This window comes from Podarcis raffonei, chromosome 3 (assembly GCF_027172205.1).
Source record: "Podarcis raffonei isolate rPodRaf1 chromosome 3, rPodRaf1.pri, whole genome shotgun sequence".
In the NCBI taxonomy this organism is placed as follows: domain Eukaryota; kingdom Metazoa; phylum Chordata; class Lepidosauria; order Squamata; family Lacertidae; genus Podarcis; species Podarcis raffonei.
The window spans coordinates 45,771,963-45,785,228 of record NC_070604.1 but is presented as its reverse complement, the minus strand read 5'-3'; the positions used below and the strand labels follow the sequence as shown (position 1 = coordinate 45,785,228).

Below are 13,266 nucleotides of genomic sequence, written 5' to 3'. Positions count from 1 at the left end.
TTCTTCTGTTTTTATCCTCAGAAATATGAAGCATGGTCCAAATTAAGTTATGCACATGTAGGTCTGATCAACTTTGATAGGTGAGATAATGCATTTGGGAATGTTTGATTTATGAAATAAACATTTAAATGCAACCCACAGGAAAAAAATGTCAAAACAACAAGGCTGCTCCCTGTTCCATCAGGGTTCAAATTTGTTTTCCTGGCTCAATGCTGCTTTTTAATGTGTGCATTATGAGGTTGTTTTCTGCTTGCTATCAATATATCCCACATCCACTCTCCATTAAGAGGTGTTGGAGAGTTACTTTCCTGCATTTCACAGTATGTTGCGATAATGAGCACAATTAGTGATGACTATTTTCATTTCATATATTTATTGCTTTGTTTGGCTAGGGTGAGATTCATATGCCAATATTGCAATATCTCGAAAGAAAGTTCAAGGAACATTAAAGAAATAAGTGAGAAATCAACAGATCAATGAATCAAGCATGAATGAGTGCTCTCTCTCATTGAATCACAGAGGGATAGTGTAATTAGTGTGTAGCAGCAAATACAATATTGCAACATTGTAAAGACTAAGAGGGATAATGTGCTTAAATGCATATAGATTAGGCTTCATCAAACACATGGAGTATTATCCTCAAGTTGGCAGACAGATATATGCATGTATCTCATATATATGTATGGTGTACCCACAAACACATACAGATATACATACACATAGAGATGAAATGAAAAAGAGAAAAGAAAAGAAAAGCTGTAGGTCATGAAATATAGGAGGTCCACTGGCCAATACAGTGGTACCTCAGGTTACATATACTTCAGGTTACAGACTCCACTAACCCAGAAATAGTACCTCGGGTTAAAAACTTTGCTTCAGGGTGAGAACAGAAATCGTGCTCTGGTGGCACGGCGGCAGCAGGAGGCCCCATTAGCTAAAGTGGTGCTTCAGGTTAAGAACAGTTTCAGGTTAAGAACAGACCTCCAGAACGAATTAAGTACTTAACCCGAGGTACCACTGTATGTGTTTGTTACCTTTCTATGTAAAGCTTACACAAATACAACATAATAAACGACCTATTCAAGACAGCGGCAATTGGTTCTGCTATCTGGGTAGCAACTATGGTCAGCTAATTTAACAGCTGCAGGGAGGCATTCCTTCTGCGGTGCATGGGTCACTTCTGATCTTACATGCTTTTGAACTTTGAATAATAATAGCCTTTTGGTCTCATTCTTTTCATTCCACCCTCCCTTATTTCTTTTACTTGTAAGCTGCCCAGAGGACTTTGCATTATGGTGCTGAGTTGTGGAGGCTGCCCTGGAGTGCCTTTGTGTCATACCTGGAAAACTTTGGCAAAAGCCCTTGCAATTATGGCAAAATGTGGAAAAGGAGGATGGCAGGTACTGTGTCATCACACAGTGCAGGATGTAAAATACCTGGGCTTTTTGTTTTGTTTTGCTTTTTTAAAAGGAGGGAAAGTGGAGGTATAAAGCCAGGACAATGGAAAGGCTTGCAAAAATAAAATCAAGCCAATACTAAGTTAAACAATTTACTGTGGGGGCTGTAGTTGTTAGAACCTGGATCTCTCTCTCTGATGCCACCACAGCTCCAGAGGCAGCAGGTGCATGTTCCTCCTATTATCAATGTAGCATATTATTTATACCAATTTACTTGTTTATTTTATTTTTTATTAAGTTTATATACTTCCCTTCATCCCAAGATCACAGGGTGGTTTACAATATAAAAGCTATTTAATGTTACACACACACAAATACACACACAGAGAGAGAGAGAGAGAGAAAGAGAGAGAGAGAGAGAGCTCTTTTTACAATGCAGCGTTAAAAAAATTAAAACACCTATCGATTTATCGCCCATTGATGCTTGTGTTGTCTTGGCCCATAGTCTAAGCCCATTTATTATTCCACGAAAGCACTTCGTTTAGCACATATTGGTGATTACCACTTTATTATGTTAGGGCTTCGCGCTTGCCACGTTTTTATTAAACACGTTTCAGTTTGTGATGGAGAAGGAGGTGGTATTCAGAATTCGCCTAATGCATCTCTCAGGAACCAAAGTCCTCGCTAGTCGTTCAGCACAGAAACAATGACCTCATGCCCCTTTCGGCTATACACACAGCGGCTGTGGCTGCTTTATTGTCCCGCTGGGGCTGCGTTACAAACGAGTTCCCCTTCCCTTGCTCTTCCAACAAACGCAGAAGTGAGGAAGGAGAGGGAGGGAGGGAAAAGGAGGACTACAATTCCCAGTGTGCCTTTCGATAGCTGCGCGAACAGAAAAGGAGGAGGGAGAGAGAGAAAAGTTAGGAGCGAAGGAGCAGCGCTTGGAATCACTGAGGCCGCTGTGCGCATGCGGGCAGGAGCCCTGGGAGAGAATGCCAGCGGCGCAGGAGCTCCTATTCGCAGAGCGGGTTTACGCCCGGTTGTGCGCGTGCGGGCCCGCGCCACCTTAGGAGCGTGCGCTACGCGATTTGCGCGGCGTTATTGTGAATGGCGGGGGGGAAGGCGGGGTGGATTCTATGCCTTGTATGCATGCATGCATGTATGTGAGTGTGTGCGGTAGTTGGTAGTGGCGGCGGCGGCGGCGGCGGTGGGAGGAGGATGATGTCAGCCTGCGAATGTCAACAATGTAGCGATTGAGGGGAGTAGGCGGCGTTCCATTGGGAAGAGCGCGAGCCACCGGGAGAGTCAGTGGAACCAACAGGACGGGGGCAGCAGCCGCAGCAGCAACAATACGACGCCGCCGGGCTGCGAAGAAGCGCGGAGCTGCCGCCGCCTCCGCCTTGTGCACAGAAGCCCCCGAGCGCTGCAGCGGCAGAGCAAGCCCTGCGTGGCTCCCCCCGCCACCTCTCTCTCTCTCTCTCTGCCTCCCCCCACATCCCTTTTCGCCGTTGCAGCCTCTTCTTCCTCCACCACCGCCACCCTCTTCCACTTCCCCGCCCCCTCCCTTTTATATGTCTATATCCATTTCTGTCCCCCCCTCCTTTTATGTCTATGTATATGCATGCCTATATGCGCGTGTACATAGGCATATCTAAAACTCCTCCTGTGCAAGACTTCGCTTCGCGAGGCAGCTGGCTGTTGTTGTTTCCATTTCATTTTATTTTTTGATCGGCGAGCAAGTCGGTATGTGACCGGCGCCTTCTTTGAGGCGCACATTTTTCTACAGACCACCTCAGCGGCCACCGCGAGAGCCCTCAGCGAGATCCAGTTTTGTTTTTTTGTTTTTAAAGACCTATATAGATAGATATATTTCGCCCCCTTCCCGACGTTGGCAGGGGAAGGACCGGTCGCTTGTCGAAAGTTGCGTGGATGAGAAGGTGAGTCTTGTTCTCTCTCTATTTCTTCTCAGGATGGGAGGAGGGCGAAGTTTGGCGCCGCGGGTTATCTGGGGGGAAAGGGCTGCTTTCCTCGCGGCGGGAGGGAGAATGTGCCTGCGCTTTATTTCTCTGCCTTTGCGCCTTTGTATTCTGGCGGGAGACCAGCCTCGTTGATCCGGAGGCTTCAGAAAGTCGAGACGTTGCAGCGCGGGAAGTGTACACGAAGCGAAGCCAGACCTGTTGTGAGGAGGCGGACGGCCGTGTGTTGCGCTCCGAGATCTGGTGTGTGTGTGTGTGTGTGTGTGTGTGTGTGTGTGAATGTGAATTGTGACCGGCACTGCTTTGGCTCTGTTGGGAGTCCCGCGCAAGGGTGGCTTTTATAGGTGGTTGGGGAGGAGCGAAGCGGAGGGAGGGGTGTGTGTGTGGCGTGGAGAGGGTTAGGCCTGCCTTATACAGTGGGCATTTTTTAATTTCATTAAAGCTTCCGTCCCAGCGCGACAGGGGAAAAGTGGTGACTGCCCTGTGCATGCCCGGGGATGGGTGTTTTGAGCAAGCCGCAGGAGGAGGAGCTCAGGATAGTAAGTCGGAAAGCGGGGAAGGGGAGGGGTGGAGTGGAGAGAGAGCGACTCTTGTTTTTCATGCGAGCAGCTGTCAGATTGCGAGGCCTTTTTAACAAGCTGGGAAAGAGGGAAGGGGGAGTTGGCAGGCAAATATTCCCTGGCCTTGCACATCTACTTTTATGAATTCTCCCCTTCCCCCAAATGTGTCTCCGGTGCATTCCAGTTTTCCTGTGTTGCAACAGCGACTTGATGGTTCTCAACTGGGGTTGGGAAAAGCTTGTGCAGAACCTGGGAATGCCTGGAGACAAGTTCTAAGAAAGGAAGAGGTTGTGTTGCTGTTGCTGTTGCTGCTGCTGCTGGTTGCTTCAGGTGGTGCTGAATAGTGAGCGGGCAGAGAGGAGATGGGTTTCTTTTTGTGAGCTTGTTTTGTTTGTTCAATCTGGGTGGCTAAATGCTTCCTGCCAGATGCTTATTAAAGCCATCCAGCATGGGCAAGGCATGCAAAGCTGCTCTCATTATACCCGCTGCTTCTGCCCTCATCCTCCCATTGGGGCTTCCTATTCATAAGTCAATATGGATTGGGGATGTCAATCTGGTCAGCACCTCAAATCCTTTCTTGCCCTCCCCTTCTCCCTCCCTTTCCTTCTTTGGGGCATAACAGGAATAACTTTGTGGTGCATTGCAATGAAATGAACACTTTGGGAGTCAATACTACATTGCAAGTTCCTGTGTATTCAAAGGCAGTGTCTAGTATTATTCTGTTGATTGCTTTGAAGAGAAATTTATGTTCTGTTTCCTCCCAGAGAGAGATCTGGAACATGCATTTGTGAAAGTACTTGGGTCACTGTGTGTAAGTGTGCATACTTAGGACATCAAAAATGATTGCTTCATTTATAGCGTCAGGCTGCCAAATCATTTAATTACTGGAAGTGCCTTGTGGCAAGCAAAACTCTCCTTTAAATTATTTGTGACAAACGTTGGAGGATGCTTTCTTGTAACACAAAAGATTGTGTCATAGTTTTTTTAAAGAGTGGTTTCTGTATCAATTTAATCTGTTGAGTTGCACAGCAAAGGATAATTACTTCCCAACAAAATATCTCACTTGCCTAGTGGGTTCCCAAAATAAGATAATGCCAAATGAAAGACCACATTTTTCATCTCTCTCTCTCTATTCTGTATAAAGTTGGAGAGAGATGTTAACGCCGATAATTATTTTCCCAGATCATTAAAATGTAACATACAGACCAGGCCTCTTAACTGTAAAGGCTTTGGCTGTCATGAAGTAAGCTAAGTGTGAAATCATGCCTCTCCTTTTGTGGAACAGGCTATTTTTGTAAATCACCAGGCGTCTTTTTAAAAACGCTTATTGTGAGATCATTGGGCTTTTCATTACTGAGGCACTGGCAGATTTTGAGTAAACTTTTTTTCCTATTTTAGATTATCAGGATGTGGAAGTGACACCTTCTTACACGGAGGGGCCATAGTTTAGTGACAGAGAACATCTTTATGTGCAAATAGTCTCTAGTTGAATTTTTTTGCCATCTCTAGTTAAAAGGAAATAGGTGACATGACAGACCCATCTCTGTTTGAGATCCTGGAGAACTTGCCAGTCAGAGAAGGCAATGCCTGGGACAGATTGGCACATGACTTAATGAAAGCAGAGGCAAATTTCAAACCAGGAATTTCTTATTTGTAGCTCAGCCACTCAGTTACTATGCTCTACTACATATATACAACACACATAATATGTTGTGCTAGGTACACACGTGTCCTCTGTTTGGTACAATTTCTCCCTAGAATTACATAGGAAAATGCTCGTATTTAGGGATTAGGACCATTACAGACCGATCCATTGTATATTCACTGAAAACAAGTCCAGTGCTGATCAGTGCACTTACTCCCTGGTAGGTGTGAACAGAAGTGCAGTCTTGGCCTACATTCAAAAGCACATAGAGTAAAATTTTCATTGATCTTCTGAATAAGCACGAACAGCATTAGGCAGCACACGACTATGTATTGTCTCTACTAAAATCATATTTTCTTAGAATAAAATGCTAATAAATGTTATCCTTTGGCAGTAGAAATAATTTAGCACTCTTTTAATATGACTTCCTATGCTAGGTTGGACTATTTGCCAATCTGTGCCTTTCACTATGCCAAATCATAGCGTTATGAGCGTGAGTCGGCTGGGTATTGGGCTCACATGAACCCTTCTCCCCTGTCTTCCTTTGACCTAGCTGCAAAAAGGCAATTGGAAGCTTCAACTACCACTTCCACTTCCACATTTTAAACTAACCAGAGTTAGTTACATATGGATTTAGGGGGATTTTGGTTTGAGTAAACTGTTTTTTTCAAATAAGCCATGATCATGCTATTGAGTATTATCCTGGCTTGTGCTAAAACCATAGCGTAAAAGTAAATACAAATTAATTTAATAAAAAGTGGTTCTAATCCTCCCCCTATATCCATACCAGGGAGCGAGAACATGTGAGCCGAAGTGTGATAAGTGTTAAAGCAGGCATAGGCAAACGCGGCCCTTCAGATGTTTAGGACTACAACTCCCATCATCCCTAGCTAACAGGACCAGTGGTTAGGGATGATAGAAATCGTAGTCCCAAAACATCTGGAGGGCCGAGTTTGCCTATGCCTGTGTTAAAGTCATATTTTAGTATTGCACCACAACCCCAGCAGGGATGGGGAACTGGATCTGACTGGTTTTTCAGATCAGTATTTCTCCCATCCCACTCCATGGTCAAGTGGACAGGTGGGCAGGGCCACAATGATGTTAGATAAGCCCCCCATCTTTTTGTCCTCATGGTTTGAAATCAAATATTGCAGTCAAAGACTCAACCTGTAAAGCACGAATGATCAGCTGATGTTGGGTGCTGTGAAGACCCCCAAGTCAGCTGATTGTCACATCTTGTCACACACTTGTACATAGCACTTTGCACAGGCCTTTGTAGGCACGCCAAACACTACACCACTTCAGCTGAGCCAGGTCTCTCATATGGTGTTGGGCATGGAGCAGATGAGCATGATGTGATCAAAATGGCCGCATGAGCCAAATGGGGAAGCGTGATTAGGCCCACAAGATGAAGGTTCTCCATGCCTTACCTTTATACAGTATTGTGTTTTATAAATGGCTAAGCCTGCTTCACTCGTTAAGATTCACTCATGAACATTTTAACATGGAAGTTTGGTGTCTTTTTTTTTTAATGAGTAACAATTGTTATTACCTATTTGAAGCTTATGTAAGTTCAACACACATCAAATATACCCCCCCCCCAAATAATAATAATAGAGATGTATCTGAGATGTTTATGTCAGCATTGTAGCTTTTTGGATTTGGCAATGAATAGATTTTAAGGAAACATAGCTAAGAAAACAAAATGCTAATACATTTTAGCCTGTAAACAGTAAATAATACTCCTATTATTTTTTAAATGAATGTCAAAATTGTAAGACGGTGCCAGTTCTGCCCTGTTGTAGAATACTTCCTCACACTTCAGCCCAAATTGAGATATGTCGTTGAAAATATTGGATGCTTGACATCGAATTCTTAGTGTAAAAGGGATGGCATTTTGTTTTGTGTTTCTTTTTCAACTCCCTGCTTTACAAGCGTGGGAATAAGAGTAGGGATTGTACGTTGGTATTCCCAGTTCTGCAGATAACTTGTTCTGTGACATGCTTCATTTTCTCAAGCTGTACAGGTAATGCCTACAGCGATGTTATAAAGATGATTGATGTTTTCAAGAGGGTTAAGAGATCTCTTGATGAGCAAATACTGTAGAGGTTCAAGCAATAGCTGAAGTAAACTCCAGACCTAATTAACTTCTGGAAGGTATGCATTCATATGCAATTGTAGGCAGGAGAGACAGGTTGAGGTGTGGAGGGATGACTACACACTGCTTCTTAACTTGCCACTAGAGAGCCTTGTGGGAAACTTGCAGTGCAATCCTGTGTATGTTCACTCAGAAGTGACGTTCAATAAAGCTGTGAATAAAATTGCAGCCTTAATCACAAAACCCAAAGGTCTGGGTTTATCCAGACAAAGAAATGCACATGTGACCTTTTGTGAACAACCTCTGTGTGAAAACAGAGCAGGTAGTGCTTTTTCACCCAAAGACAAATCACAGGGGATATTCTTATAGTGGTGGCCCATGTATAAAAATGCAGCATATGCACATTCAGAAATGGATACGGTCTGGGGTAAAATTGTTGCATACTTCAGCTGGGAGCTTAAGAACTATACAACTATTTCCACATGCTCAATGAACTTTTGGTTTGGTATTTTTGAATGGCAGCCCTCCCCCATCTTGGGTGGCAAACTGATTTTGAAATGTAGGGGATTTTTAAAAGCAGCTAAAGTGATAATGGCAGTTGGGAAGGGAGTTTGCTGTCTAAAGAACACTATTCAAAAGTTTGGCTCTGCATGCACACATGTCGTTAAACATATTTAAAGTAGATCTTTGATCCCAGCCTTGATATGGAAGAAACTGCTTTGGATGATATCTCTGGTTTTGACATTCTCAGTTATGCAGCAGAGTTCATTATATGAACTTCCCCTTCTTGGAGCTTCTGCAATAATTATGAGTTAAGCCAAATTTCTTCGGAGTACAGATTTGGCTTCTGATTTGTTCAGCCTTCCTATCATTGGTTCTTGCCACAGCTACTGCCAGCCCCTTCTCTTTCTTATAAAGTAGAACAGCTGCTGCTGTAGCTTTCATTTGATACCTGCATTCTGGGTGCCAAGACTCTAGGAAATATTGTCTTCAGTGTCTTTCATAAAGACCCTGGAAGATACCTTGAAAAATACAATTCCTAGGGATTTTGCTGCCTAAAATACTGTTGCTGTATGAGTGCCTAACCACAGTACCGGTTACTCTTATCTGGAAGCAATGGGAATAATGAAAAGCTTTGAGGAAAGCAGCAAGCCTTGGGCATTGTCATATTCCCAGTGACATCTTTGAGAGCATAACCCAACATGGAATTTGGAAAGGGTCCAAATTTGAAAGAGTTAATTTGGGCCCTATTCCAAGCCAAGATAAATTAGCTTAGTTTAGGTGATCACATTCCAGATTGGGTCTATTGCTAGTGGCTTGGTTTGCGGGTCACATCACTATGGTTTAATGTGAACAAGAACTACTCCCCGCCACACTGACAAAAAAGCTAGCATCATTAATGGTTTGTTTCCTCCAAACAAACCAGAAGTGGTAGCAAATGTTTATGCTTGGCTTACTATTTGTGGTTCGTTTGGAGGAAACAAACCATGAATCTAGGTTCAGACAACATGATAAGCCAGGCTCTTGCTTTGTCTGTTCCATGACAGTAGCAGGAATCAGGGAGGAACACTGCAAACTTTCCAGCCATGTTGGTTCACTTCATACCATAGTTTGTTTAAAACAATGGTTGATTATGACATTTGAACTGGGCCAGTGACAGAGACCCTTCAGTGCTCATATTTACATGAACACGGTCATGTCCCTGTCTTTGTCTTGGGGATATTCATCTTTTGTTTGCCATCAAGCCTTGGTATTCAGAGGTAATAATAGTCTATAAAAAATAATGTAGCTTACTAGCTATAGGCAGTATTTGATAAAAGTATGTTCAGATACATAATATGAGAAGTAACCTTGCAGATACTTGGCACTGTAATAGGAAATTTGCTGAGCATGATAGCTTTGAAATGATAGCAAACTATAGTGTGTGATCATTCCTTCATATACATTCCTGCAATAGATATTGAACGAAGTAGAGCTACTTTTTATGGGTTGTTTGGTATATGTTTAGCAGTTCGAAAGCACGTCAAGTGTAAATAGATAAATAGGTACTGCTCCGGCGGAAAGGTAAACAGCGTTTCCGTGCCCTGCTCTGGTTCGCCAGAAGCAGCTTAGGCATGCTGGGCCACATGACCTGGAAGCTGTATGTCGGCTCCCTCGGCCAGTAAAGCGAGATGAGTGCCGCAACCCCAGAGTCGTCTGCGACTGGACCTAATGGTTAGGGGTCCCTTTACCTTTGGATTTTGGATTTGATATCCCGCTTTATCACTACCCGAAGGTGTCTCAATGCGGCTAACATTCTCCTTTCCCTTCCTCCCCCACAACAAACACTCTGAGGTGAGTGGGGCTGAGAGACTTTAGAGAAGTGTGACTAGCCCAAGGTCACCCAGCAGCTGCTTGTAGAGGAGCGGAGACACGAACCCGGTTCCCCAGATTACGAGACTACCGCTCTTAACCACTACACCACACTGGCTCTCACTTTACCTTTACCTTTACCTTTGGTATATGGATATATGATATAATTTGGCAATCTACATGAGAAGTAGTTTTTGTGTGTGTACAGATTTGTTAGTATGGTGTAACCTTAAGTGAATTACCACTTGTATATGTATGTGAATTGTTATTGTAGGTTCCTAAGTTATTCTGTATTGTGATTCTATTAAAGGTTGATAATAAAGGATATTAAAGGTTGAGCCTCCAGAAAGGGAGGATAGGAGCTCGAATAAATGAATGTGTATGTTCTTGTATAGCAGTAGTGAAGCGTTCTATGCTTTAGGTTTACCTGTAAGTATTTAATAATGTCTTCCACTAGGATATAGCTAACAGTTTCATTGTTTCACTTCTAAAATCCAATTCTGTATACCCTCTGAAACACTGAAAGGGAATCTTTCAGCTTGTGTAAAGTGATTCAGTAATACTGCCTCATACCAATTCAATATTTGATGATAATGTCTTGGCATGCAGAATTTATATATCTGGTTCCGTCTTTTATGTGACCCCATATGATGCATCTTCTGATTAACGTAGCCTTTCATCAGCTATAGCTGTACCAATTTCGTTGAATGCCCTGTGGTGTTAGGGAGTAAATATAATATGTTACACTGTTAATTTGGCACAGATGTTTTAAAATAATTGAACTTCCTATGTTAGCAATATAGACAGACCATGCTTCCATTAGTGGATTTCAAAGAACATAATGGTTTATCCTGGAATACTTCAAGTGCCCATTTTTCCTTTCTGAAATCTGCATACGGTTTGCTACAACTGTGCTAATAATGCCTACTCAGCTCTTGCAAAACTTGGTCACTGTTTCTTCTGTTCTGAGCAGAACAAAATAAAATAAAATAAAAAGAATCTTATGGCAGCTGCATAAATTAAGTATTCATTTTGAAGCTTGCCTCAAGAAAATGTAAAATGTATGAGCATAGCCAGCTGAGTTGCAGCATGCTCGTTTTGCTTTCTAGTCAGACTGAAGCATCTTTGTAGTGTGTTGAAAAGCGTCATACTTAACCTGCCACTGCTGGAGTTGAAATGATAATTTTAGAGCAAGCGAGCAGAGGAATGCATATAAATTTCTGTGTGATCAATAATGAGCTCAAATTGAAGCTACTGGCTTAGTACAACAATTACCAGCATTGACAGAAGAGCTATTGAATGAACAATGCATGCAAATCAAAAGGCAAAAGGGGTAGCATTTTTAAAAGAAACAACACAGAAACTAACCAATTTGGTGATATGTTATGTGAGTGACTTATAGTGTTTGTAATCTTCTATGGAAGGTTGAAAAACGGGTACTCTTCACTTGCTCATTGAGACTTCGGGTAGTCTAGTTTTCATACTTGGGTATGCTGCTATTTTCCTGCTATAGAAAATGACTTTAAGATAATGCTTTTTATGCATACACTGATACCCTATGCATGCTTTCCTGGAAGTAATCCCCTGTGCATTTAGTGGTGCACTTAGGATCACAGCATTTGTCATCCTAAAAGAATAATGAATTGGTATATATAATTTCCTACTTGGCCCTAAACCTGAAGCCTCTACAATTTTTGTGCATGTGGATAATATTGTTTCTGCATTCAAATCACTTACCCTAACATATTCAGATTGAAATTAATTAAGAATACTCTGAAATCACTGTGTCCTGAACCCCTGCCGTACCTGGCAGCAAGTTCTCCCTGGGGTATACAGTCCCCAAAAGTGCAGTTCCGTAGAACCCCTGAAACATCGAAGCCAAGGTCCATCCACATGGAAAGTTGAGCAGACACAGCACCTCAGCTCTGCTTCTCTTTTATACCTTGTGTGTTGATTGCAACTTCTGGGCTTGACGAAGCATGTGACCCTCACCTAAGCCTACTCTAGCTGAGGAATCTCCCAGAGCTAGTGAGCTGGGCTATGCACCCTTGCCTGCCTCTGCCCTCCTGGAGTGCACCTCCTACTGCTCTCTACGCCTCAGAGCTGACTGTGTTTGTGGAGATGGGGACCCCTTTGGCTCTTGTGAAGGATCCTGTTCCTCTGGTTTCGGGGCAGCGACCCCCATCCTCTCGCCACCCCATGAGTACATTCTATGTGTTCCACTCTGGGTTCCTGTAGCACATTCACATAGTGGTCAAAAAGTAAAAGAATGGCTGTTGCACATTATGGAGTATAGCGATAGTGCAGGAAATATACTGGCATGTATCTGCTAATTTCTTTACTAGAGCTGTCCACATGTATTGTGAAGCTAAACTGTGGCTTAACACAGGGGTGGGGAGCCTGTTAGGCAAGATCTTTACTTCTCCTCTCTCCATGGACCAACTCTCATCTATTCATCTCCCCACTTGTTGAAGCTGACTGGCTTACATGGGGGAAGGGGTCTGCTTGACCAGCGCACTCCCTGCAGGAAATGTGCCGGGGAAGCCTCACCCAGCAGTTTGAACCTGGCCCATCAGCTGACATCACCCAGCAATTTCATCTGATGGACAGTGGCCATGGTTTGGTATAAATGACTTTGAAGGCCAAATTGAACCTCCTGGTGGGTCAGGATTGGCCTGTGGACTAGGCAGTTCCCTGGCTTAGAGCGAACAAGTAAGCATGCTCATGCCTGGCTGCTTTCCTTCTCTGTTCCTGCTGCTTTGGTTTGGAGTGAGATCTATTTGGTTTAGAATGAGACGAACTACGGGTTCAGATGTAATGCTTAAGCCAAAACAAGGCTTAGCTCTTGGTAGCATGGTGGCTGCAGGAATGGCACAGGATTGAAGCTGCCGTGATTTTCTCCCTTGCACTGGTATGTTTGTTCATTCATGCTAAGCCAAATTTTAGTTGAGTTATATGTGAACCAGGCCACTGTACGACGAGGACTGAAAAGGTTAATAGATTGCTATAATCTTGTTGTTTGGAGGTCTACAATTTTAAGCCTGAGTGAAGTAGCAGCAATATGTGCAGATTGTGTTCATCATATTTCTGAATAATTGCAAGTGTTTCCCCTGCCTCTCAAAAACCAATCCAAAGCCTGTGAATTGGGTCTTCGAGGTCAAAAGGCATTATCTTCTAATATGACTAAATTCCAGCATTTTTCTTTCTAGAAATAAACCTTTATTCTCCAGCTTATGAA

General features: G+C 43.2%; 1 protein-coding gene across 2 annotated transcripts in view; it reads left to right on the top strand.

Moving 5' to 3' along the window:
* Positions 1-2,408: 2,408 nt before the first annotated feature.
* The window catches only part of BACH2 (BTB domain and CNC homolog 2), a 180,104-nt gene continuing 169,246 nt past the window's right edge, over positions 2,409-13,266 (top strand). Inside the window, exon 1 of one of the 2 annotated variants that reach the window (XM_053381465.1) lies at positions 2,409-3,334. The gene's annotated coding sequence lies outside the window, so the exon portion shown is untranslated. The remainder of the gene's footprint in view (positions 3,335-13,266) is intronic. The other variant, XM_053381468.1, reaches the window with a different exon arrangement.